We start from the raw sequence: 27,715 nt of genomic DNA, 5'->3' as shown, positions 1-27,715 counted from the left end.
AAAAAGATTACTTGTTCTGGGAAGAGTTAATGGGTATTTCATTTCATTCATTAAACAAACTCTTAGGTACAATTAAGTGGTACTGAAGTGGGAGGGAAACTGTTTCCTTTACTGAAACTGTTCCCTTTAAAATTAAAATTGTGTCCCCTTTTTGATCTGAGAGATCAGCATCTCCCAGGCTCTAAGGAGTCTAGAGAGAGGGCCCGGGAATCAAGAGGATACAAACCTCATCAGTACAGTAGATGGAACACTAGGCCTGAAATCAGAAAGACCTGAATTCAAATCCAACCTTAGACATTTATTACCTGATCCCAGATAAGTCAACTTCTTTTTGCCTCAGAATCCTCATCTGTAAAAAAGGGATAACAATAGTAATTACATTGCAGGGTTGTTGTGTAGATCAAATAAGATAATAATGTTAAAGCACTTAGCACAGCGCTTGGTACATACATATCATACAAATATTAGCTCATTATAAATAAACTATCTTAGTGTTGGAAACTGCAAAAATAAATGAGTCCTAAGTGTTGCTCTTAGATAGTTTAAAAATTGATCGTTATGTGATCATCAATTGTGAAATTCACATTTTTCTGTCTATCCCTTTTCCCTTTAATAGTGAAACAGTTTGATTATGATGCACCTGAAAAAGAAAAAACACATCTCTAGGATGAATGAATCAGTGAATGAAAAAAGTATTAAATGCTTGTTATGTGCAAAATACTGGAGATACAAATAGAAAATTGAGACAATCTCTTTAGTAGATGGAAACAATATATATATGGATGAAATCAGGTTCAGTGGAATGTTGAGCAAGTCTGGGGAAAATATTATCTTGTCTTGGGTTAGCCTTCTCATTTTCAGTCTTGAACAGAGAATTCAGTCACAAAGTATAGTAAATGGGCATGTAATTTAACAGCAGCTTTAAGTAACAAAAATGATTATTCAAAAGAATAAGGCCCCTAAATGCAAGTTGTGATGCTACAGAGGGAGCAGAAGGAGGTGATGAATATTTTTGCACACACATACATCCCTCCTTCACTGGTCAGAGGAGAAATGGGAAGTAAGGCAAACAGGATCAAGAATACTGGATTCCAGAAAAGAGGGCTGGGGAGGAAAGCAAAGAGGGCTAGAGACAAAATTCTCAGTGATTTACCAACCATTCCTCTGACATTTTGATGTTTTGTTCCATCTTTCATCTGTTCTTCTGACTACTCCCTATCCTTCTGTGTCTTTCCTGTGTCTGGAAGTCAGTACCTCAATCCCAGACTCCTCATCTTGACTAATGGTCAATAAATGAGCACCAGGCAGCATCTATTACTCTGCTTCAGTTCCTGTCTCTGACAAGTGAGGGGAGCTTGGTTAACATGGATTCTTGGAGTGTTTTTTCCTTCATCTCTGTTGGGTATACATGCCTGGCTTATGAGAAACTGGAAAGACTTGAAGCTTGTCTGGTGTGACCTGTACACTATTGACTTTTGGTTCACCTAGTACTAGCTGACAGCATCTCTGGAGTAGGGGTTACATTTATTTAAATGAAAACCTCTCTTGAGGTTTTTGATCAGGTAAAATCATGACCTTCAGGGCTAAATCATTGAAAAAAAATTTTTTTCCTTTGTTGCAGAGAAACATTATAGTAGCAAAACCACTAGATTTGGTAATGGAAAATTTGATTTCTAATCCTGGCTATTAAATTTTCACTTTGTGAACTTTCATCTCTTTGTATTGTTTAAATTGCTGGCAAGCTCCAAATGTGAACTTCTTTCCTTTGATCTCTTCTATAATCTACGGGCTGGGAGAGGTATGGGGATGATGATGACTAATTTCTTTAATTTTCTTTTACTCAGCCCAATAAACGGTATGTTTCATGATAACAAATACAGAAGGTCATGTTTGGAAAAAGACCCAGAAATTGGGATGAGACTTGAGAACAGAGTAGGAAGGTGGCTTGGCACTAATTTTAGAATATATGCTGAGTCAATAGAGGCTTCCTATTTGCCTAATCTTTAAAAGACTCTCGGTTTCTGGTCAAAGCAAAAACAATTGCTATTTATATTCCCTCTGAGCCAGAAAGGACCCAAATAATGGCCAAGTGAGCTTTGGGCTGGGAGCTGTTGTTTGCCAATCAAAGAGAGTCAGTGTGATTTTGATGAGTTCAGGCATCTCTTGGAGATGAGATGAGAATTTGGAGCAAAAAAATTCGCTAAACCCAGAGGCTATGGCAAAGAGGGTTTATTGTTAAAGAAACACCAAGAGGGATTTTCTCATTGGGCATAACTTTCTCAAGGGAGAGGTAGATTTACAAAGAATACTTTTTTGAAGACTCATCTTATATGTAAGTCTAGGGGAAGTTTGATAATTCTCAATTGACTGTGAATTCATGCCTGGGGTTGTGACTTCATGACAGGACCTTGATTTGCTCTTGAATGATACAGCTTATTTTGCTCTGATGCAAGAGCATTTGGGTTGTAGATCAAAGAGGCATGGTTTTTGTGATTTTGATGAAGGGACCCTGAAACTCTCTGAAAACCCCTTCAAGGAGAAATTCTCTTTGAATCATCCTCTGTGAGACCCACCGCAAGGAACCAAGATAAATTGGTTTATCTTGGTGGGACTAGTTGAAGCATTCAATTCCAAGATTTTCTACCCCTATTGTTGGCTCAAAACCACTCCCAGTGAGTGCTCTCATCTAGGTCTGGAGACAGTGACAGGATTGAGGGAATCTCATTCAATTGAAACTTTTGTCTCAGATTTCCTTATTAAAAACGGCAATGTGGGGCTCAATCCTTGCAGAGGACCTAATATGCCATGCCAAGGAAACTCTTTCTTCCTGGTATAGTAGCCTCTGCCCACTGGAATAATATTCTCTTTAGTGTTACTCTCTCTTTATCTTCTCTTATTGCCCTAATGAGACTCTGTCAGGAGTTCTCTACTAGAAACTTTACTTCTCTGTTGGGACTTTGCCACTAAGGAATTCAGCCTTTCTATTCACAGATAGCAAAAGCTGACTTCCCAATGTCAATAATAAATTTCTTTTTATCAGTCTAATTTTTTAGGTTTGTAAATTCCTTTACAAAAGACCTCTGTGCCACCAGAAGGGGAGTTCCCCAAACTCCCTACCTTGAGCAAATCCCAAGGGGATTTAGGGGAGCCAAACCTCTTCATTTGGTCTCCTGAACCCCAAACATGTCACTAATCTCATCATCTAACTCCCTAACCACCAGGAACCCTAATCTCATCATTTTGGTTCCCTGAATCTAATCTTATCATTTGGTTCCCTGACTGGGAATTGAGGAGAGACTACCCTGAATCTAATCTCATCAATTTTACATAATTTTACAGAGCTCACTCAGGTCATATAGAGTTCACTCATGTCAATTTGCGTTTTAAGGCATTGTCCTTAAGAAAGAAATTTATTCCATAAACTCCAAAATATCTTGCAATATTTCAGTAATCAAAATTTTCATTCCTTTGGGCAAAACACCCACAAGTAAGAGCATGATACCCTATGTGGCCATCTGTCCACATGGCATGAAGGGAGGGAGGAAGAAGAGGAAAGGAAGGAAGGAAGGAAAGAAAAAAAGGACAGAAAGAAAGAAGAAAAGAAGGAAAAGAGGGAAGGAAGGGAGGGAGAGTAAACAAGAGGGAGAAAGGAAAGGAAGAAAGGAGGAAAGGAAGGAAGGAGGGATAGAAAAAGGAAGAGGAAAAAAGAAGGAAAGGAAGGAGGGAAGGAGAGAGGGAGGAGGGAAACAAAGAAGGAAAGGAGGAAGGAATGGAGGGAGATCATGACCTTAATCTGTTACTTCATTGATGAGTTTTAGTGTATACTTTTTCTCTTAGTTCTGCCTTTATTAGCTTGCATCAATTCTTGTATGTGTAAAAAGTCATGGAAGAACCCTTGTACTTCCTGCCACAGACTGTGTCTTTAGAACTGGTGATCCTGGGACAATCTTTCTCTTTTCTGGCTTGCTCTTTCTTTTGAGTTTTATCTTGGCTCCAAGAAATGGGTCTGGAGTCTTTGCTTTGTGTTGTTTGTCCTCAGTTTCAGATCCTACAGAACCATCATGGCCTTGTAACCAAAATTATTGGTAGGATGTTATGGCCAGCCCGCCCAGTAAGGAAGTCTGGAGAAAGTAGGTTACCTGGGACTCAAATGCCAGATGCGTCTCTTTTCTGGGTGATAGCTAACAATAGCTAGCATTTATTTATTTATTTATTTCCATTTAGACAGTAATTTTTTCTAATTATGTATAAAGAAAATTTAAAAAATTTTTTAGTCTTAATAGTATTTTATTTTTCCAAATACATGCAAAGAGAGTTTTTAACATTCACCTTTATAGCTAACATTTATTAAACAGCTATTATGAACCAGGTACTGTGTTAAGCACTTCACAACTATCCCATTTGAGCCTATAGGTGCCATTATCATCCTCACTTTAAGATGGGGAAACTGGGGCCAAAGGAGGTTAAGTGGCTCTTCTAGATCCCCATTTGAGCATTTTTTGACAAAGATATTGGAATGATTTGCCATTTCTAGGCAAACTGAGGCAAACAGGGTTGAGTGACTTGCCCAGAGTCATACTTCCCAGGAGACCTAGTTTTGTGCACTGCATCATGGAGATAGCTCTTTCCCCTCCTTCCAAGCCCCAACCCCCCGCACTGGAAGCTGCTCGTTGCCCATCTAGACCTCTTCTAGTAACTCCCGGAGAGCGCGCGGCAGGGCTAGGCCACGAGGGCCCACGTGACAGAGACCCGGAAAGCCGCGGAGCGTTCCAAGCTCAGCTCCGGTCCAGCTGAGAGGTCCCCGCTTACCCCCGCGCCCGCTCTGCCCCAATCCATGCGCCTGCGCACCGGCGCGGGGCAGGGCCGGGAGAAGCTCCGGCGCTAGGCTCCTCCTCCCCTCGCTTTCGCTTTCACTTTCCCAGCTGCTGAGGGTTCTTGCTCTTGGGGTACATGGAAAATGAAAAGGGAGACTTTCTACTTTTCCCTGTCCGCTGGAAGCTGGACTTTCATGCCCGCCGCTGGCCGAGCCTCGTGAGGTAGCCCAGAGAGAACTTTCTTCAGCGGTGGGAGGTCAAGGTCGGGGGGAAGGAAGGTCTTGGGGAAGGGAAGGGGAGGAGAGTTTCTGGGGCGGGGAGGATGGGGGAGGGAGTAGAGGGGAGACTGGGCTTTGGGGGAGGGAGTTTCTGGAGGGGAGGGCAAGAATTGGGTGAAAGTGGGACCTTGGACAAAAAGGGGGAGTAGCCTTCCCCTGCTCCCAAGGATGTTTGCCTGAGGACCCTGGAGAAAAGTAGAGTTACGAATGTTTAGGATTTAATTAGGGTTAAGATTCTGTGTGTAGTGTCGTGGTCCTATTGCCTCTGCATTCTTCTGCCTCTGGTTTGCAGTTCTGACTTAGATCTGCAGAATCACTCTTCCTCGTGAAGTAGACTGACCCTTTAAGAGAAACTCATTCGCTTTAGTATGTACAACCCTAAGTGGGGGGAAAAAGTGCTTTTCGTTTCGTGACTTGTTTGTTCTAAATTTTAAAATTACATTTGTTCTTCACTCCATATCATTTTGGGATTTATTGAATTTTAAAAAGTATAAAACGAAGAATTATTTGATTTCTTGCTGTCAGTGGAATGGACTTTTTCATTCCCGATTGATTTTCCCTTTTCCAGCCCCGTCGTCACTGATCCCATGGGGCATTTTGTGTCTTTTTATAGTAAAAGAATGAAGAAATTGAGGTTAGAACCCAGATTCTCCATTCCCAGTTTTTCTCCCCTTTTAATTTGTTGAATATGCACACTGATAATGAAACTTGTGATAAGCTTTGTTCAGTTATCACTTAGTGTGATGTTACCACATTGAATAGTACTTTTCTGATTCCACCATAGAAGTATATTTCTTACTTAGATCTTTACTGCATCAGAACATGGGAGAAAAAGAAAAAGGGAGCTTCATGTAGTTTTCTGCTAAAAGGAAGCATCCCTCGCTGCTTTGGAAAAAACAAGAAAAAATAGAATTTCTTCATTATTTAGAACTGACTGCTCAGTCACACTATTCTAGTCATATGTGGATGCTGGGGTGGTGGTGGGGGTGTTGAATGTGGGAAGAATGCATTGACTTTTGCGACCAAACCTATTTCTAAACAAGCTATTGATATTAAAGACTTTTCTCACATACACAAAAATTGCCTTTGTTGGCTTTCTTCATTCTTAGTAATTCTTTGCTGAGATCATTAGATTCCTTATCATAGCTCTTTAAAAAATGCTTTTGTAGCTAAAATATACTTTCAAAGTGCTGGTGTTTATTGTATTTAAAATTGATTTAATTTTAAAAACCCCAAACTTACAGTTCCATAATGAAGTATTTGAGTTCGTGGCATATTGTATTGCTTCACATGTGATACTTATTTCCTAGGTCCATTTTTTCAGCTGCCTGACCTTCTTGTCTTATATGGCTTTCCTTTTCACCTTCTTGTGGCAGCCCTAGTTTTCTTAATGATACTTGACATTTTCCACGTGAGGCTTTTCTTGGTCTCCCCAGATACTAATATCTTCTCTCTTAAGGTTACTTTTGTATATGATTTGTATATGTACATGGTCTCTTCTTTGAAAAAGTTAGCTCCTGAAAGAGAGAAACTTTTTCATTTTTGTCTTTGTCTACAATTCCTGGTACATAGTAGTTGTTTAATAAGTTCTTATTTGTTTGCTGGGGGCTGGGAGGATGGGAAGGAGAACAGGGGAGACTGGGCTTTGGGGAAGGGAGTTTCAGAAGGATAGGATAAGAATTAGGTGAAAATGGGCTCGGAAATATGAAGAACTTTGGACTGAGAGGAGGTAGTTGAGATAAAAGCTGTCTCTGTTTTTAGATAACTTTTAATCCAATTCCCTCATCTTCAGATAGCTAATCCCCATTATTTTCCTCTTCAGCCCTGGCCGATTTTCAGCTTCTCTCTGATGCCTAAATATACATTTTGCCATCTAGGTCTTTTCTTAGAGCGCCTTCTTTTTGATAATGTGTTATAGTTGGCATTGTTGATTGTCCTCTCATTTATTTATTTGTGAAGCAATTGTGTTCAGAGTCACACAGCTAGGAAGTATTAAGAGTCTGAGGTTGGATTTGAACTTTGGATCCTCCTGACTCCAGGGCCAGTGATCTGTCCATTGCACCATCCAGCTGCCCCTATTGACTATCCCCTTGCTGAATACTGTGTCAGGGAGTATTTATTAAGCTCTTACCATAGTAAGCCAGGTTATGTGTTGAGAATGCAAATCCCGGCAAAAAGACATTCTCTGTTCTCAAGAAGCTTATATTCTAATGGGGAAAAACTGTTTATAAAAGGAAGCTGAAAAGGGAGGGGCAGAAAGAGAGATACTGATGGTACCTGAACTTGGGGCCTAGTTGAGAAAGTCCAGGAGTATTAGTTCTAGAGCCTGGAAGACTTAGTAGATCTGGGCATCCTCCTTCAATTGAAGGTTCTGGGAGGAACTGTCCAATTGCTGGGAATGGCCTCAGGGGCCAGAATGGAGGATCTTCTCATTGTTTGAATTCCTAGGCTGGAGTTAAGTTGTCTGGAGGAAGAGATTTCTGAGGTTTGAAGAGAAAGCCGGGAAGAATCTGGATTAGATTCTGGGGAGGAATGAATTTCTAGGTTTTCCAGTTATTCCTCTTGTTCTCTTACCTAATTATTTTCATTTTCCTTTGACTCATCATCCAGATCTTATGTCCCAAGTGCTGGTGTTCCCCTAGACTCTCTTTTGTTTTTTCTCTACCCTTTCTCAGTGACTTCATCAGCTTTTTTGAAATTAATTGTCATTTTAGCAAGCTGATTTCAGTAAGGCCTGGAGAGACTTACCTGAACTGATGCTAATCGAAGTGAGTAGAATTAAGAAAACATTGTACGCAGCTGTAAGATTAGGTGAGGATCAACTGTGATGGTCTTGTCTCTTTTCAACAGTGAGGTGTATCAGGCCAATTCCAATAGACTTATAATAGAGAGAGCCATCTGTATCCAGAGAGAGGACTATGGGGATTGAATATGGATCACTACAGTATTTTCACCTTTGTGGTAGTGGTGGTGGTGTTTGCTTGCTTCTGTTTTTCTTTCTAATTTTTTCCCCTTTTTGATCTGATTTTTTTCTTATGCAGTATGATAAACGTGGAAATATGTATAGAGGAATTGCATATGTTTAGACTACATTGGATTACTTGCTATCTAAGATGAGAGAGAGAGGGAGAAAATTTTGGAACACAAGATTTTGAAAGGGCAAGTGTTGAAAACTATTTTTGCATGCATTTTGAAAAATAAAAAGCTATTATAAATTTTTTTTAAAAAATTTAATTTTCATCTCTAAGTAGGTGACTCACAAATCTTTGTTTCCAGCCCCAGGTTCTCCACCTAATTTAAGTCTTATTACCAATTGCTTTTTGGACATTTCAAATTGGTTGTATCAGAGACATTCCAGACTTATCTAAAACAGAGCTCATAATCTGTTTCTAAACCCATCTCCTCTCCAAAATCTCTTATTTCTATGAAAGTTATCACTAGTTTTCCAGAATCCCAAGCCTGAAATTTCAATCTCTCATTCTCCTTCATCACATATGTAATAAGCTGCCAAAATTTGCTGTTTCTACTCATATAATATCTCTCACATCCAGCCCCTTCTTTCTGCTTGTGCAGGCAGTTACCGCTCTATTTCGGGCCCTTATTGCTTTTTGCTTGCATAATTCTAATGGCCATTCCTGTCCATTCTCTTGCCGAAGAGATTTTCCCAAATGCAGACTTGACTATTACTCCTTTAATAAACCCCAATGATTTTCTGTTACTTCTAGGCTAAAATATAAATTCTTCTGTTTAGTTTTTAAAGCTCTTCACAATCTGGGCCCATCCTATCTTTCTGTTCCTGTCTGTTCCCTGTGATTGAACCAAACTGGCTTTCTCTTTCTGTTCCTCAGTCAAAATATTTCATCTCATATATCTTTGCTTTTGCATGGGCTGTTCTTGTGCCTGAAATATATTCCCCTTTTCCTTTGAATCATGAAATCCCTCTAATCCTTCATGGTTCAATTTAAGAAGCACCTTCCTGAAGCTTTTCCTGATTTTGTCTACTGTTAGTGCCTTTTCCCCAAAGTACTTAATATTTATTCTTTTTATATTTATTGTGCATATACCCATCCATGTTGTTAATTAACTCTTTAAGAGTACATTGTTCTATTTATTATTTATTATCTACAATACAGGACCTGGCATATAGAAAATACTCGATAAATCAATGTTTATTGATTGATTGGGATTGGTCGCTTTGTGAACTTTTTGCGGTTCTAATTGTTTCCCTCATTTTCCTACCCCCTAGTTTTGTATCTCTTCTACTTTTATGGAATAGGAAGGCTGGGTCAGTGATAGATTAGGAGATGTAAAATAGAGAAAATTGAACCCTAAAATAGGAGCCTTTCTGAGAAAATAGTAGCAACATTTTTGGTTGTGGTCAGGACCTGTGATTTCATCAGTGCTGGGAACTCTCAGGTGTCAAAATCCTTCCCAGTGCATTTGTGCAGTTTGCCTTAGGAAATTGTTTGGGGGCTTTGGGTAATCTATCCTGGTCTTCAGAAGGAGAAAGTAATTGTGTAATTTATCTAGAGTTCTGAAAGTGGTAGTCGGTACCAAAGGTGAGACTTGAATCAGTTTCTCTGACTGAAGCCAAATCTGAATTAGCCTATCTACCTCAGTATGGTAAAATTATTAAATTTAGAATTACCTGGGAGTAAACTTGGTCATCTAACAATGTGAATTACAATATATTTGGACCTCAAATAGTCAATTGGAACAGTACCTTGTGTTAATGTTGTTTTCCTGCCCCTTGTTTTTACCTGCAGGTGGCACCATTTTCTAGATTTACCTGCTCCTCCAAGGCAAGGAAGGTGCCCTTTATCTTTTTGAGGATACTTGTTTTGAGAATATATATTTCCATGTAATTTGAAAATTCAATCTGACTTTTTCTTCCAGTTATTTTAGTGTAGGAGTTAATACAAAATCAAGTATGCTCATATTTTCAGTTCATTGGTTTATTTGAACTTTTCTTCTGGATACAGATGAATGCTGTATGGGTTAATTTCCCCTTCTTCCATCTTGGGCCCTTGATTTGGTCACCATCGAGAATATTCTTTGTCAGAGGATATGAACAAGCAATTTTCTAATGAAGCATTCATTACAAATATAGACATGAACAAATGCTCTAAATTATTGGTTACAGAAATATAATTAAAAAACAACTTTAAGAGATCATTTTACATCTATCAAATTGATTAAGCTGATAGAAGAAGAAAGTGACAAATTTGGAGGAGACATAGAAAAATTGGGATCTCAGTTCATTGTTGGTGGAGCTGTGAGCTGATCCAGCTATTTTGCAGAGAAATTTGGAACTATGCCCAAAGAGTTATTAAATTTCCTATATATAGGTACTCTTTGACTCAGCAAAACCACTATTAGGTTTATTTTCCTAAATAATTAAAAGGAAAAAAATTTATATGTTCCAAAATATTTATGGTAGTTTTCTTTGTGGTAACAAAAAACTGGAAATTGCTAGTATGCCCATCACTTGGGGAATGGCTAAAAAAGTTGGTGGTATATGTTTATGTTTATGAGTTTATTGATTTTAGAAAAGCATGGAGAGAGTTTTATGAAATAATGAAAAGCAAAATGAGTAGAACCAAGAGAATATTGTATACAGTAATAGTAGTATTGTGTTAAGAATAACTTTGAATGACCAAGTCCGTTCTGACTGTTATAAATCCCTTGATTAACCTCAAAGATCCTCTGAAGGAGTATCCATACAAAGAACTTAAATGCACATGCATGTGCTCGCATACACACACGCGCACACACACACACACACAGATTTATGCTTAATGGTAACCACCTCAAAATTTGGGAGGAGGGGAGAGAAGAAAATTTTACATGATAACTTTGTTGTATATTTGAAAGGAAAACAAGGAAATCTTCAATTTCAAGTGCAATACTCTCTTTATTTTACTTTGTAATCGAAATACTTGTTTTATTTCTTAAGTTCAAAATAGAATAAATTATTTTTTTTAAAAGGAAAACAAGATTATACTTTGTACCTAATGTAATTTATATTTATATATATCAAATTATTCTTAGAATGAAAGTAAATAGGTCTAATTCCACCTCTACCAAGTACAAGATTATATATATCTCTAACTTTTCTTACAGCCATAATACAAGATAATGTCATAATTACTTTACATACTGCTTATACTGCCTATATCTGTTGTAGAGATGTAGAAATGAAAGGCGATCAAAACAGTTTAGGATACTGTAAACATTAGGTTCCTTGTAAGAATATATAGAATCAGAAGATAATTATATTTGCTGAGAAGCTACTGTGGGCCTTTATGTTCCTGACTTTAAAGTTATGTATAGTTACTTGGTGTTGGCTTAGGACAGTGACTGAAAGTTAGGTGATCCACTGATCCTCTACTTAATGGAAGTTTTTATTCTGTATTGCAGGGAAAGGGCTAAAACTTTCTAGCAAGTTGTATGGGCACAAGCACTTCCGTATATTCTTGAACTGAGTTCTTTCTATGATCAACTTGATACAGATGGCCTCCAAAGCATTATAATAATGTAATAAAAATAATGGAATTAGTTGATGATAATTATAATGATTTGGAAGTTATATATAGTCTTGGAGTAGTACTAGACTTAGAGTCAGGAAAAGTTGTTTTTATAGCCTTCCTTAAGTTATAACCTGTTGGTGGAAGTAGTTTTCCCTCCTGAGAGTACTCCATGTTTAAAGAATCCCAGGTCCTCCTCTATTCATGTTATTAATAATAATACCTGACAGAATGTTTTATGGTTTACAGCATTTCATATTAGTGATTTTATTTTGCAGAGGCAGCATAACAGAACAGGTTGGGCGCTTGTCAGAGGAATTGTAGAAATCTCAGCTGTTGGCACCATTCCTGTAATGTGGGCAAGTCTTTTCAGAGTCCCAGACTGATCAGTCTGTGCTGACTGAGTAAAGTTTTCACATACAAGGTGACATATTGACCCTTACAAGCTCTTTAGAAAGTAGACAGGGCAGTATTAAAGAGGCACCATGGTATCTGTAGCCTGTAGGGAACTGGTCTTGTACTTAAAAATAACTAGCTTTGAATTTTACTTCCTGTACTTATAATGTGACTGTGAGTAAAGTATATAACCCCTTTTAGTCTCAGTTTCCTCTTCTGTAAATGTGGATCCATTTCTCAAAGTTATGTAAGATGCCCCCCAAAAGCCATATTTTATATATACCTTATTTTATATATGTATGTGTGTGTGTATATATACATGTTACTCATTTGAACAACTCTTACATATGTTTATATATATGTTATATATATATATATATATATATATATTTTTAACATGTTACTAATTTGAACTCTGAAAGATGGACCCATGCTTACAGACTATATATTTGTCTATTTGTTGACAAATATTTTATTAAGCACTTATTTTTATGTGACAAGCACAATGCTAGTTGCTAGGGATTCATTTACAAAAAATTAAAAGAGCTTTACTCTCAAAGAGCTTACCCTCTAATGAGTATGTATGTAAACACATACATCCACACATCCACATAAAATAAAAAGAAATAAAGGAGGGCACCAAACAATTGAGAGAATCAGAAAAGACTGTGTGTAAAAGGTACTGTCTGAGCTGCATCTTGAATGAAGAGAGCACATTTCAGACAAAGAGTATACAAAGAAGAGATAGAAGGTCTATTTAGCAAAGATTATAGAAGGGAATGAAATGTAATGATGCTCTAAAAGTAAGATGGGACCAAGTAGTGAAAGACTTTATAAACACATAGAAGAATATATATATACATAGAATTTTTACATATTTTTAAGTTAAGTTTTTATTTTTCAAAGAAACTCTGTCTTCTCTCCACCTTTTCATCACCCTACAATGAGATAGCCATAAATAAATAAAATAGATACATAGCTAGCTAGCTAAATAAGTAAACAAAGCCACTGTTACAAATATGTATAGTGAGGCAAAACAAATTCCTGAATTGATTGTGTTCAAAAAAATTATGTAGAAATCAGTCCTCTAAGTCTTGTTTCTCTCTGATAGGAAGTGGTAGCCTCTTTTTTCATGAGTCCTCTGGAATTGTGATGATATTCAGATATTCCCCATTGTGATGATCACTAAGTTGTTTGTCTGTATAATAATATTTTTTGTATACTTTGTTCTCCTGGTTCTTCTCACTTCATTCCATATTAGTTCATACAAATTTTCCTGAAATCATCCCCTTGATTGATTATATATAGCACAGTATAGTATTCCATTATCATCATATAACTTATTCAGCCATTCTTCAATTGATGGTACCCCCTCAGTTTCAAATTCTTTGTCACCACAAATAGAGTTGCTATAAATATTTTGGTACCTATGGGTTCTTTTCATCTTTCTTTTTTTTTTTGGGGGGGTGTAGATCTAGTCGTGGTTTTGTTGGGTCAGCGAGTGTGTCTTATATGATTCTATTTCTTTTTTGGTCATAAGCTCTTTCCCAGTCCATAGATCTGACAGGTAAGTTGCTCCTTGCTCCTTTAATTTGTTTTTGATATTACTCTTCAAGTATTAGGTCATGTACTTGTTTGGATCTTATCTTGGTGTCTAGTGAGTTGATATTTTATCTTAGAGGCAATAGGATATCACTGAAATTTACTAAATAGGAGGATGACATGATTAGATCTTCACTTAGGAAAATCACTTTGACAGGTAGTGGTGTGGAGAATGGAAAGAAGTAGGAGAGATTGAAGGCAAGAAGTCCAATTAAGAAACCATTGCAATAGTCTAAGCAAGAAATGATGAGAACCTGAACTTGAGTGGTGACTGGCTGTAGGAACAGAAAGAAGGGACTAGATGAGATATTGTGAAGGTAAAAAAGAAATAGTAAGATATTTTAGCTGATTAGATGAATGTGTAGTGAGGGAGAGACTGAGATTACAAGATTGGGAGACTGGAATACTCATGGAGTCTTTGATAAAATAGTAAAGTTTATTTGCTAGAGATTTGGGAACAAAGATAATGCATCTTTAGATTGAATTTGGGTTGCCTTTGTCCAGTTACAATGCCCAAGAAGCCGTTGGTGATAAGAGACCTTATATATACATCTGTGAATCTTCTGTTTAGAGATGATAAGTAAACTCATGAAAATTGACGAGCACCTAGAGAGAAAATAAAGAGAGAGGATAAAAGAGAGCTCAGGATAGAGCCTGAGGGAACACCTACATTGGAGGTCTGATATTGATAAAGTTGCTGTTAGGTAGGTAAGAGAACCAAGGAAGAATTCAAGAAAATCTAGAAAGGAGAATATATGGGAGGAAGGAGTGCTGAACAACATCAAATATAGTAGATTGTTGAGATGGATAAAGAAAGAGAAAAGACCATCAGATTTGGAATTAGGAGGTTATTGTTAACAGGAGAGAGAAGTTTCAGTTGAGTATTAAGGTTGAAAGTCAAATTTTTAATGGTTGAAGAATGAGTGAGGGAAGAGGAAGTTGTGTGTTACTCTCATTCTCATTTTGTGTCATTCTCATTTCGTAGATAAGGAAACTGAAGTCTAGAGATATTACCCTTATGTTTTTTTCTGGCTGTCTGTTGGATATATTTGTAATAGTTAAATCTTAAACCTTGTTAAAAAATAAAAGTTAGTTTCATGCTAAAGGGAATAAAAAGCCCAAATTTTTCCCTTTTTTGCATGGCAGGTTTTTTCCCAAGGGAGGATGCTTTCAAGATTGAGAGATTAAAACTCAAAAGGAATTAGATTTATCTCTTTGCCAGGACAGTTAGCTACTCAAAGTCATTCTTCCAAGAAAAAAAGATGTTTTCTTATCTACATATACTTTTCCATTTATCTCTTCCTTGTAACAAGGACAATAAAATTGACCAAAGTGGGAGAAAAAGCTGTTGGTGTTGAGGATCTATTATAGTGCATTTGACATAGGCTCAAATTACATTTTATAGCAAAGATTTTTCATGTCATTTCAGTAAGGTAACTTTCATATCTGTAAGCCTAAAGAAGGAATGAGAGCACAAAAGTACTCATATATGTAACACAGGAGGATTAACAGAATCAGCTTCCTTTTGGAGTTATTAGGCTAAACTGTCTTCCCAGATTGCATCAAGGGACTGGGACAGGCCTGACTTAACTCTCTTTGTTTGCTCTTTCACTGTCTGGAGAAGGTGACATATAGCAGCTACATACAACAGCGTTTCAATGGTTTATATTTCATCCTGGACCCAATTCCTTGAGTACCACTATCATTCTTTTGGTTTTAAGTAAAAGCAGGTGCAGTGTAGAGCTGTTTTGAAGTGAGCCTAAACCCTCTGCAGAACCTTTGAAAGACACAGTTCTAAAAAACATTTCCGGACTATTTAAAAATACCACTTAACAATTTACAATTAACTGTGTTTTCCTTCCTGAAATCTAGTAGGTGAGGGTAATTCTTATGATTTAAATATATTTCCTCTGCTGAGTTTGACTCAGGGAAATAGAGGGTTGTTTACGTGGATTACTTAGCATTAAATGGCATCTTGCTGCCCTTAATGAGTTCAAATCACCAAACCTGCATAAACTACATCCTAGTTATTGAAAAAATGTCAGGTGTGATTACAAAACTGCTATCAGTTATCTTTGAAAGATGTTGGTGGATAGAATATGTGCTTCAGGATTGAACAAGGGTGATCTCATCAACCCCCAGGGATTAAATTACACCTGTTCTAATAAGTTTCCGATCTACCTGTCCTGTCCCAGCTCTTCTGCTGACCTCCATCTCTCATTACCAAGTGCCTTTCAGAATCTCTAACTGGATGTTGTGTAGACATTTTAAACTCAACTTGTCTAACATGGATCTTGTTATCTTTTTCCCTAAACCCTTCTTTCCTTGAATTTTTCCTGTTCCTATAGAAGGGAACACCATCCTGTCACGTTTGATTTGTCACTATTTCTTACCTCCTCCCCTTCTCCTCTATATCCAATCTGTTGCTAATGGCTGTCAATTCTACCTTTGCAACATCTAATGAATACACCCCCTTCCTTTTTTACGGAAAAAGGTTTTTTTTTGTTGTTGTTGTCTTATTTTTGTTATCATATGTATTTGTTGTCTTCCCTATTGAATTGTGAACTCCTTGAGAGCCATCTTTTGTCTCTCCCTTTTTTAATATTCCTGGTGTTCAGCACAGAACATAGTACCTGACACATGACAGGCACTTAATATTGTTTGATTTTCAAAAAAGGGAAGAGGGCTGAATTCACCAATTATAGGTCAGTGAATTTAACTTTTTTATGTGGCAAAATGTATTAAAAGAAGGATTTGTGGACTTTTAGAAAGTGAAGGCATGATCAAATAAAAAAAGCCATTGTGTCTTCATCAAGATCAAATCATATCAGATTTATTTCATTTCCTTTTTTGATACATTAATGCCACAAGATCTTATTTATTTTTGTGTTCTTTTCATGGAGATGACCCTGGGTTCCAAAGGCTATGTCAGAGAGGTACAGCTTTTTACCGTATTGGAAAAGCTCCAGATCTTACAGCAAAGTGTCTTCTTTTCAGTTCTGGAACCATAATTGTTTTTTTTTTTTTTTTTTTGGGTCTGGAAATCTTTTTAATAATAATGTCACAAGTATTAACATTTCTAATTTTTCTTTTTTTTTAATATTTTCTTTTCTTTTCTTTTATAATAACTTTATATTGACAGAATCCATGCCAGGGTAATTTTTTTTTACAACATTATCCCTTGCACTTGTTTCTGTTCCGATTTTTCCCCTCCCTCCCTCCACCCCCTCCCCTAGATTCTATATATGTTAGATGTTGCAGTATATTCTAGATACAATATATGTTTGCAGAACTCAACAGTTCTCTTGTTGCACAGGGAGAATTGGATTCAGAAGGTAAAAAAATAACCCGGAAAGAAAAACAAAAATGCAGATAGTTCACATTCGTTTCCCAGTGTTCTTTCTTTGGTGTAGCTGCTTCTGTCCATCATTTATCAATTGAAACTCAGGTCTCTTTGTCAAATAAATCCACTTCCATCAGAATACATCCTCATACAATATCATTGTCGAAGTGTATAATGATCTCCTGGTTCTGCTCATTTCACTTAGCATCAGTTCATGTAAGTCTCTCCAAGCCTCTCTGTATTCATCCTGCTGGTCATTTCTTACAGAACAATAATATTCCATAACATTCATATACCACAATTTACCCATCCATTCTCCAATGGATGGGCATCCATTCAATTCTGGAACCATAATTGAATCAGAACTGCTATGGGGGTTCTGGGCAGTGGTGAAGAAAGGAGGAGTTGACAGGATGTGTTATTTTATTCTCCTGAGGCTTCACTTCTAGCCAGACTTATGGCAAACTTATGCAGAGGAGTACATCTTATCTTCTTAGCCTCCTACAATTGTCACTTCTACCTGCTGAGCATCTGCAATTGATGGGAGAGGTTAGCTATCCTAGTTGAAGAAGTAAGATATCCTGATGGAGAAAAAGAAAGGAGAAAGTAGCAGACAGATCAAACCAACACTAACACTAACATCACTTCTACTGCCCCCCTTCAAATCCTGGTGGAAATAGCTCAAGATCCTCGAGAACTGCAGTTTCTTCTAGATCTCTGTTCCTGTTTCCAGCCCAGCCTCTATAACCATTATCAGTGGAAATAGTCATTATGGAGAAGGGACCCACTATCCTTGATTCCATTAATACCAACTGCTAACTAATTGTTGACAGATACCTAACTTCGGAAATAGTGGGGCTCCCAGACCACCAATCCTGCTGTCAGCACGGCCCCACACAGCCATTGTTCAGTGGAGCAACACTTGTAAAGGAGTTACTTCCCAGTTTCCTGTATAGGTGCTACCTTTCTAGCAGCTACATGATTTTATCAGTGGAAATGACATTAACAAAGATGCATTAGCATCTCCTTTGCCACTGCACTTTTAAAACCATTTTTAAAGCCTTTCCATCTAATTTGTAACTAAAGCTTCCTGTGTGCTGTCTGCAGCTGTTAGAAAGTGAGTTTCTTGAGAACAAGGATTATCTTGCTTTTCCGTTTGTATTTCTAGCACTTCATATATTGTTTCACATATAGCAAGTACTTAAATTTTTAAAAAATTCATTCATTCACTCACCTTCCTTGTAACTTTAAAGATCAAAATACCCTCCTCTGGTCACCACTTCCCTTATAGGTGTTGTTCCTTCCTATTGGAATATGAACATGTAAAGAACAAGGATTATTTTTGCTGTGGTTTGTTATCCTTCAGTACTTTGTTTCTACTAAATGTTTTAATGTAGAGGGACCTTATCACCAATTAGCTGGCTACCTGATAAAGAATTATTGTTTTAGCTACAGTAACACATAAAACAAGGAAAAATAAAAGATCATTCTCCATACTCTGGCCCTTTTCATTTTTTGGAGTGAAAGTTGCAAAGTGATAGGAAAGGGAACATTGTCATTGGGACCATATTTGAAATCTCTCCAGCATTTCCAGCATTCCAAAACCTGTCTCCCATGAGCATAGCCTTCAAAAAACAGGGTCACCTCAGATTTAAAGCTTATTAATGTCAGCTACTACCATTTTATCTTATTTCAAAGTGTTATCAGTCAATACACACCCAGGAGCTTGCATTGTGTCTCTATCACTATGCTACATAATTGGAGGGTTGGAGGCAACATTGAAAATAAAGAAGACTTTATACCCTTAAGAAATCATCTGGTAGATATTCAGGGCTAATAGAAACGAAACAAATAATGGTAGAAAACTTGTAAATAGCCACTGTTGGCTTATAGAGAGGGAAAAGATGAATGATTCCTTTTTGGGTATTTAGGGAGGCTTTCAAAGAGACTATTTGTATTTGAGCTGATTCTTTTTTACTTTAAATTTATTTGTTTATTTAATATTTTTCCCAGTTATATTCAAAACAAATTTTTTTGCATTTGTTTTTAAGGTTTTTGAGTTTTCCTTATCCACACCCACAATTAAGAAAACACATGTAAAGTTATACAAAACATTTCCATAAAAGTCTAGTTGTGAAAGAAAACATAGAACTATCCTAATGAAAATAAAAATCTTCCAGAAAAATTAAGTTAAAAATAACGAGAAAGAGAAATAATGTTTCAATCTGTATTCAGACACACAATCTGTTCCTTCTCTGGGTATAGATAAGATTTTTCATCATAAATCCTTCAGAGTAGTAGTAGATGATTGTGCTACTGAGAATAATAAAGCCATTTACAGTCATCCTAGACATTGCTATTACTTTGTATAAAGTATATTTCTATTTGAGCTGATTCTTTAAGATTGGGTAGGACTTGAATATAAGAGCAGTGGAGGATGGGGATTTTAGATATAAGTAAAGAGCCAGAATGGAGAATATATGCAAATGCTGGGAATGGGGAAGAGACTAGCCAGGATAATGTGGGTTTTTTGGAGATGAGTGTGAGTAGAGTTGGAATTTGCTGCCATCAGAAATGATATAATGAAAAAGGCACTAGACTGAAGAGTGAAAAGCTCTGCAATGTAGTAGACCTACCTCTGACACTAGTTTCCATGGGAGCTGCAACTGTAAACGCCATGCCCTTTAGGAATTTATAGTTTAGATTTACATTTTCAAGACTTGTTGACTTCTTTCCCCATTCCCCTCCCTTTTTAATAGTTATTTCTTTTCTTATTGGCACTTTCATTGAATCTGAATCATAGATAACCCCAAAGTTGACCATCTAATACCACCTATATCTGAACAAAAAATTTATGTCCACTCCCAAAATGTGACTACCCAGATTTTGATTGAAGACCTCTACTAGGAGAGAAAACACTACTTCCTGAAGAACAACATTCTATTTTGGAGCACTTCGAATTATTAGAAAATAAAAAACACTTTACATTTTATTTTGGGGGTAAGAAAGGGTACTACAATATACAATTTGGTAATTTGAGGAAGGTGAGAGTTTCTATAACTAAGTTTATTAGGAAAAGTTTCCTAGAGGAGTTTGCATATGAACGGAATCTTGAAGAGAGCTAGGGATTTTTTTTTTAAATAACTTTTTAATTGCCTGGGTAATTTTTTACATTATCCCTTGCACTCACTTCTGTTCCGACTTTTCCCTTCCCTCCCTCCACCTCCTCCCCTAGATAGCAAGCAGTCCTATACATGTTAAATATGTCCCAGTATATCCTAGACACAATATATATGTGCAGAACCAAAGAGTTCTCTTGTTGCACAGGAGAATTGGATTCAGAAGGTAAAAATAAGCTGGGAAGAAAAACAAAAATGCAAACAGTTCATACTCATTTTAGGGATTCTTTTTCTTTTTCTTTTTTTAAACCTTTTTATTTTCAAAACCTATATGTAGATAATTTTCAACATTCACCCTTGCAAGACTTTGTGTTCCAATTTTTTCCTTAGATAGCAAGTAATTCAATATATATTAAACATGTACAATTCTTCTATACCTATTTCCATAGTTATCATGGTGTACAAGAAAAATCAGATCAAAATAGAAAAAAATGAGAAAGAAAACAAAAAGTAAGCAAACAACAACAAAAAGAGTGAAGATGCTATATTGTGATCCACCTTTACTCCTCACAGCCCTCTCTCTGGATACAGATGTTCTTTCCATTAACAGTCCATTGGAACTGGCCCAAATCATCTCATTGTTGAGAAGAAGCACATCTATCAGTGTTGATCAGCATATATTCTTGCTGTTACTGTGTACAATATTCCCTTGGTTCTATTCACTTGACTTAGCCCCAGTTCATGTCTCTTTAGGCCTCTTTGAAATCATCCTGCTGGTCATTTCTTACAGAACAATAACATTCCATTATCTTCATTCTCCAACTGATGGACACCTACTCAGTTTCCAGTTCCTTCCCCCTATAAAAAGGGCTGCCACAAACATTTCCCGTTTTTATGCTGGATCAAAGAGTATGCATAGTCTGATAGCTCTTTGGGCATAGTTCCAGATTGGAGAGCTAGGGATTCTGCAAGGCAGAAATGAGAAAGGAATATATTTTAGGCATGAGAAATTGTCTTTGCAAAGGCTTGGAGGTGGAAAATGGAATGGCAGTTTTTGGAAACACCAAATATTCCAGTTTTTGAATATAAAGTGTATGAAGATGTGTAATGTAAAGTAAGCCTGAAAAAAATATCCTGGAAGGCAGATAGTGAAGGACTTTAAATATCAAGATCAAGAGTTTGTATTTTATTCCAGAGACAAAATGAAGCCCCTGACGGTTCATAAAAAGTATAGTACTTTAGGGAGACTATTTTTGTCTACTTTGTAGGAAATGGATTGAAGCAAAGAAAGAAGAACAGTTAGGAGGTGAGAAATAATGGGTTGGTGACTGTTAAAGGAATACTGAATATTTATTCCGGCAGAAGAATCAGAAATGATTATTCAGAATTGGAGTGAGTGGGTTGCTTCAGGAGGTAGTGAGCTCCTATCATGTGCATCAGTTTGAGTGATCACTTGATTAGAGATTCTTTTTTGGTTTAGATAGATAACTAGATAACTGAGGAAGTCCCCTTGAAATCCAAAATTCTGATTCTGGGTCTGATATGATTGGAAAGTTAGTGGTACCTCTAACAGAAATACCCTTTCTTGCAGGCTTACTATCTACTTTCCCTTAAAATGATCCTTATAACGTATGATTTTGAAGTCACTTGCCATCTTGGTCATCCTTTGGACACTCAGAAAAAATGGCCCTTTCCAAGGTGTGGCCCTCAGAAACAAATACTGTGTTCTAGATGAAGTTTGACCAGGACAGAGTGGGTGGAATTGCCACCTTTCTTATTCTGCTTACTAGACTTTTCAATGCAACTGAAGATTTCATCAAGTCTTTTTGGTATTTTTCACATGAACTGTTGGTATCTCCCAATACTCTCTCCCCCTGCCCCATTCCCTAGTTTTGATGTTGACTTTTAAAAACTCAAACATAGGAGCTTACATTTAAAGGACACAGCCTAGTGTACAGGAAAGAATATAGACCTTGGAGTTAGAAGGTCCTTTGTTTTATTGTGGGCAAATCATGAAACTGTTATGGACATATTTCCTCTTCAGTAAATTGAAAATGTTGCACTTGATCTTTAAAGGTCTTTTATTCTACTTTTCCCTAAGTATAATTCTTTTATGTCAGTATCTCTGGAAAGGTGAAGATGAGTAGAGGGGGAACTCTTTGGGTGTTATCTGCAAGACTGGTTGGGAAAGAGCAACTGCAACAAATTACGACAACATCTCAGGAGACTGCCTAGACAAGTCAAGAGGTCTTGACTCTGTCTGTTAGATATTTGAAATCTGATTCTTTAAATTTCTGTATTGCTTAGAGCCACAGCACAAGTCACCTCATGTTCTCTACCAAAACCTTTCAGGTATAGACAAATGAACTGTGTGTGAAAATTGATTGAGGTTAAATATTTCCTTATGAAACCCTTCTGGTCCATATTCTCATCAGATGTGCCTTAGCTTCAAGGAAGAAAAGGAATATTTACCAGATCCTTCTTCTGCTTTACATACTGCCCTTTATTTTAAAAGCTCTAGTTAGTCGATCTCAATGCTTTCCTTGCAAGATCTTAGTGAGTTACAGAGTGGGTTATTTTACCTTGTTTTTTGGTCTCTGTTTAGTTTGATTTTCAAAGTTTTCTTGGTGCTTTTATTCACAGTTCCTGATGTTTTATATCCCTTCCTCAGCATCTCATTATTACAAAGAAAAATCAGTTACATAATCATTAGTGACTGCATATTTCCCTACTTTTCTGAGGAAGTATCCTAAACTGTTCTTTAGAATCTTTTTTAGACATTGTTTTAAATCTAATTTCAGTTTCCAGTTAGTATTGTTTTTAATTTATATTTTTGTAGTCACTGTGTGTATGTGTGTGTGTGTGTATTTATATATATATATTTTAATTTTTAAATTTTTTTGGATTTTTCTTGCATGCTCTGCCTTAGTTCAAAAAAATCTTGCCATGTTTTTTCAAATCCCTTGTATTTTTTATATTTCAATATTATTCTAGTACATTTATATAGCCCTGTTCTGTCAATCATTCCTTAGTGAATGAACTCTTAGATTTTTTTTTTTTTTTTGGTTTTTGTTACAACACAAAGTGCTTTGTGACTATGGACAAGTCATTTAAGCCCTCTGGGTCTTATTTTCCTCATGTGCAAAATGAGAATAATAATATCTGTATTATTGGATTTTATTTGAAAGATTTAATTCAAAGATTCTTTTCTTCATTCAACCATTTATTCTAAGTATATCGACTTCCTTTTTTTTATGTTGAATTTTTTCAAATTTTTATCTTTTATTCTGAACTTAAGAAAAACAAATATTTCCATAACTAATTAGAATAGGAAAAAGATGATTGTACATGAAACTACAGATTTATTATGTATAACTTGCTATTCCTTTAAAATACTCTAAATTATCATGTAGCTCTTTATTCCTCTCTCGCTTGCCCTAGAGATGACTACTCTTAGATACAAACATGTATATAGATATATGTATGTGTATATATACATATATATGTAAAATCATTTATACAAACTAATATTATTAGTTCTTTCTCTGGATTTAGATAGCATTTTCATTCATATATACTTTGTGTTAATTTCAGTATTTATAATAGCCAAAATAACTTAGTTGCTCAAAGTTCTTCTTTGTCAAAGATGATCTTAAAATAGTATTGCTTTTACTATGTACTGTGTTCTCCGGGGTTCTGCTTATTTTGCTCTTCATTATTTTGAGCTCATCATTTCTTATATACCACAACTTGTTCAGTCATTCCTCAATTGATGGGCCTTCCTGCAATTTTCAGTTTTTTGCCATCACAAAGGGAACTGTTATAAATATTTTTAGAATATACAGGTTTCTTTCCCTTTTTCCTTAATCATATTGAGAAATAGGCCTAATAATGGTATTGTTGGGTCAAAGGTTATAATTGCAGATTTTTCTCCAAAATAGTTGGATCAGTTCATAGTTCCCTCAATAGGAATTAATGTCCTAATTTTTTCACATTTCTTCAACATTTTTTGCTTTCCCCTTTTATCATTTTAATTTGCTTTCCCCTTCTATCATTTTTACCAATCTGATAGATATAAAATGATATGTCAAGTTGTTTTAATTTACTTTTCTCTTTCTCTTTTTTAAAGAAAAAAAAGCAAAAAGATTAGGATTATTATGATCTCCAGAGAAAGGGCATCTCCCATCTGGCAAGATGTTTGTCAGTAAAAGAAGTGCAAAGTAAAAACTATAAAACACCAGATTAAATAGCCTGAATGCAGAAAGCCCTTCCTTCTCCATTCTTTTCTCCCATTGTTTAGGGGAGTCTACGCTTACATTATACTTGCCAATAATTTGCATTTCTCAAATCACTAATGGTTTAGAGCATTTTTTCATATGGCCATAAATTATTTAGTTTTCATCAGAAAATTGCTTGTTCATATCCTTTGACCATTTTTCAACTGGGGAATGGTTCATATTCTTTTTTTTTTTTTTTCCTTTTTTCTTTTTTTTTTTTTAATATAGCTTTTTTATTTACAAGTTATATGCATGAGTAATTTTACAGCATTGACAGTTGCCAAACCTTTTGTTCCAATTTTTCCCCTCCTTCCCCCCACCCCCTCCTCCAGATGGCAGGTTGACCAATACGTGTTAAATATGTTAAAGTATAAATTAAATACAATATAAGTATACATGTCCAAACATTATTTTGCTGTACAAAAAGAATCGGACTTTGAAATAGTGTACAATTAGCCTGTGAAGGAAACCAAAAATGCAGGTGGACAAAAATAGAGGGATCGGGACTTCTATGTAATGGTTCGTAGTCATCTCCCAGAGTTCTTTCGCTGGGTGTAGCTGGTTCAGTTCATTACTGCTCTATTGGAACTGATTTGGTTCATCTCATTGTTGAAAATGGCCACGTCCATCAGAATTGATCATCATATAGTTTTGTTGTTGAAGTATATAATGATCTCCTGGTCCTGCTCATTTCACTCAGCATCAGTTCAATTAAGTCTCTCCAGGCCTTTCTGAATGTGTACAGATCCCATTTCTGTGCCTTTGTACTGCCTTCCATGACTGTGATGTACTCCTTCCTTTTTATTTTCAAAACCTATATGCAGATAATTTTCAACATTCACCCTTGCAAGACTTTGTGTTCCAATTTTTTTCTTAGATAGCAAGTAATTCAATATATATTAAACATGTGCAATTCTTCTATACCTATTTCCATAGTTATCATGGTGTACAAGAAACTGTCCAAAAAAATCCCTCTCCCCCTATTTTCTGCTTTCTTTCTGATCTTAGCTACATTGCTTTTATCCATTTTACATCTTACACAGCTCTTTCTTGTTTATTTATAAATTCTCCTTTCCATAAGTCTGATATGTAGAATGTCCTTTGCTCTTCAGATTTAACTGTAATATGTCCCTATCTATAAAAAATATGTCCCTATCTATATAGGTCATGTATCCATTTTGACCTTATCTTGCTAAATGGTGTAAGGTATTGGTCTCTGCCCAATTTCTGTTAGACTGCTTTCTAGTTTTTCCAGCAATTTACCCAGTAATGAATTTTTATCCCTAAAACTTAAGTTTTACATTTATCAAACACAAAATTTTTATCGTCATTTTCTGCTGTAAATGTATTTACTGTTCCACTGATCTAACCTTTCTAGTTCTTATTTCAAAAGCCTTAAAAAATTAGATATATTTGAAATTGCCTCTTTTGTGATCTCTTGTCCCATATTTGTTACAAACGTAATAAATTCTTCCCCTAAAATCTTTTTGGGTACTTCTATTCGCTTAATTAAAAAAAAAAAAAGATATGGTGTTTTATATTTAGATTGCTTATCCACTTGGAACTTATTGTGGTAGATATTATAATTCTGTCAAATTGCTGTTTTTGTTCCAAAGATATTCTTTCACTTAGTAAGTTGTGTTTTATTTTATTGCACTACATTGATTTGCCTATAGAACTTGCTTGTCTCTTCTGATCTACTTTGCTATTTTTTTATTTAGTAGTTTTGATAACAGCTATTTTTAATATAATTTGTGATCCAGTAATGCTATGTTCCCTCCATTCTTGTGCACTTTCTTTCTTTCTTTTTTCCCCCCTGAGGCAATTGGGGTTAAGTGACTTGCCCTGGGTCACCCAGCTAGAAAGTGTTAAGTGTCTGAGGTCAAATTTGAACTTAGGTCCTCCTGACTTCAGGGCTGGTGCTCTATCTATTGCGCCATCTACCTGCCCCTTGTGCACTTTCATTATCATGAAACAGAATTTATTAAATACACAGTTAATTTTTATATGTATATTTTAACATTGAAATTAGCCTGTCATCTTATTTTCATTCTTGTTTTTAGATTTCTTGTAATAACTTTGGCTGTACCTCTGTTCTATTTATTTCACTTTTCTATATACATCTTTACAGTCTGTGTGTATCTCTTTTTGTATTCTTCATACCAAGTCCACCTTTACACATAGTATTCATTTAATTAATTCTAGTCAGATATCAGATATTTAAGTGCTTACTACGTGTAGATATTGTGCTGAGTAAAGATGCAAAGAAAAACTAAAAAAAAAAAAAAAACCCAAGAAAAATAGGGTCCCTACACTTAAACAGTTCATATTCTAATGGAACGAATAACATGCCAGAAATTGTATTCAGAGGGAAAGGAGGACTAAGGGAGAGGGACAGGGTATCTCATAGAAGGCAGGATTTGAGTTGAGTCCAGAAGGAATCCAGGGAAATCAGGAGATAGAGCATTCCGAGAAACCAAGGTCTGTTGAATTGGTGACAGGGCAAAGACAAGAATCAACTTTCCAAGTTCCATCCTTCTTTACCCTAATTTTCTCTTTGTAACCTCTGCCTGCTGCCTTCTGCTGTGGGATGTAGGCTTCTTGAGGGTAGGGTCTTCGTTTTTGTATTTGTATCCTTAGCATAGACAGTGTCTGGCACTTCATTCTATGTTAGTGGAGTAATTTTGGGTTGGGGAAGTAGATATATGTCCCTAAGTACTAGGGAGTAGGGAATTCTTACATCCTCATCTTCATTTTGTCAAATTCTTTTCTCATATCTGGCTAGCTTTCATTCTTTTTTCTCCTCCATTATGGGCCTATTGGTGTTTTCCTCTCATATAGAATTAAAATTATTAATATAGTTGGGTCTTTTTAAACTGTAAAGTAAGTCTTTTTAAGGGATTATCGCATCTGTCCCTTTGTAGGCATTTAAGCTGGGAAAGCAGACTATCACCTCATTCGCAAAAGAGGAACACCTGGCATAGAGAATTGTGCCTGTCTCTATGCAAGTGACTGAGGCCTAGAGAAGATACAAGAGAACACAAGATTTGTCCTGAGAAAAAAAGCATAGTTTTCATGGTGCTGAGAGGCCATTTCCTGAAAAAGTCACAGCTTCTCTGCTATCTATTTTTTTTTCTGCCACATGCTCGTGGTCTGAAGGAAACCACTTTGCCTTGGCCTGAAATCACTCTCCTCCCTTGAAGCTGAGGAAGTTCTGGTTGCTGTCTTGGCTTAGGCTGCTGCTGATCCTTTAAACTGAGCATATATGCATCAGAACATCTCCATTCCAGAACCAGAGGATGCGTAGGCAGAATTGGCACTATATTCTAGACATATCAATGGTAGGCCCCAATATTTGG

At 36.3% G+C, this 27,715-nt stretch overlaps 1 long non-coding RNA gene across 2 annotated transcripts in view; it reads left to right on the top strand.

Annotated features, from left to right (window-relative positions):
• Nucleotides 1-4,261: 4,261 nt before the first annotated feature.
• LOC127549847 (uncharacterized) overlaps nucleotides 4,262-27,715 on the top strand; it is a 131,316-nt gene continuing 107,862 nt past the window's right edge. The window contains exon 1 of one of the 2 annotated variants that reach the window (XR_007950737.1): nucleotides 4,262-5,036. This is a non-coding gene — a long non-coding RNA (uncharacterized LOC127549847). The remainder of the gene's footprint in view (nucleotides 5,037-27,715) is intronic. The other variant, XR_007950738.1, reaches the window with a different exon arrangement.

Source organism: Antechinus flavipes, chromosome 2 (genome assembly GCF_016432865.1).
Source record: "Antechinus flavipes isolate AdamAnt ecotype Samford, QLD, Australia chromosome 2, AdamAnt_v2, whole genome shotgun sequence".
Classification (NCBI taxonomy): Eukaryota; Metazoa; Chordata; class Mammalia; order Dasyuromorphia; family Dasyuridae; genus Antechinus; species Antechinus flavipes.
Note: the sequence above shows the minus strand (reverse complement) of the source record. Positions and strands in the feature narration are given on the sequence as shown.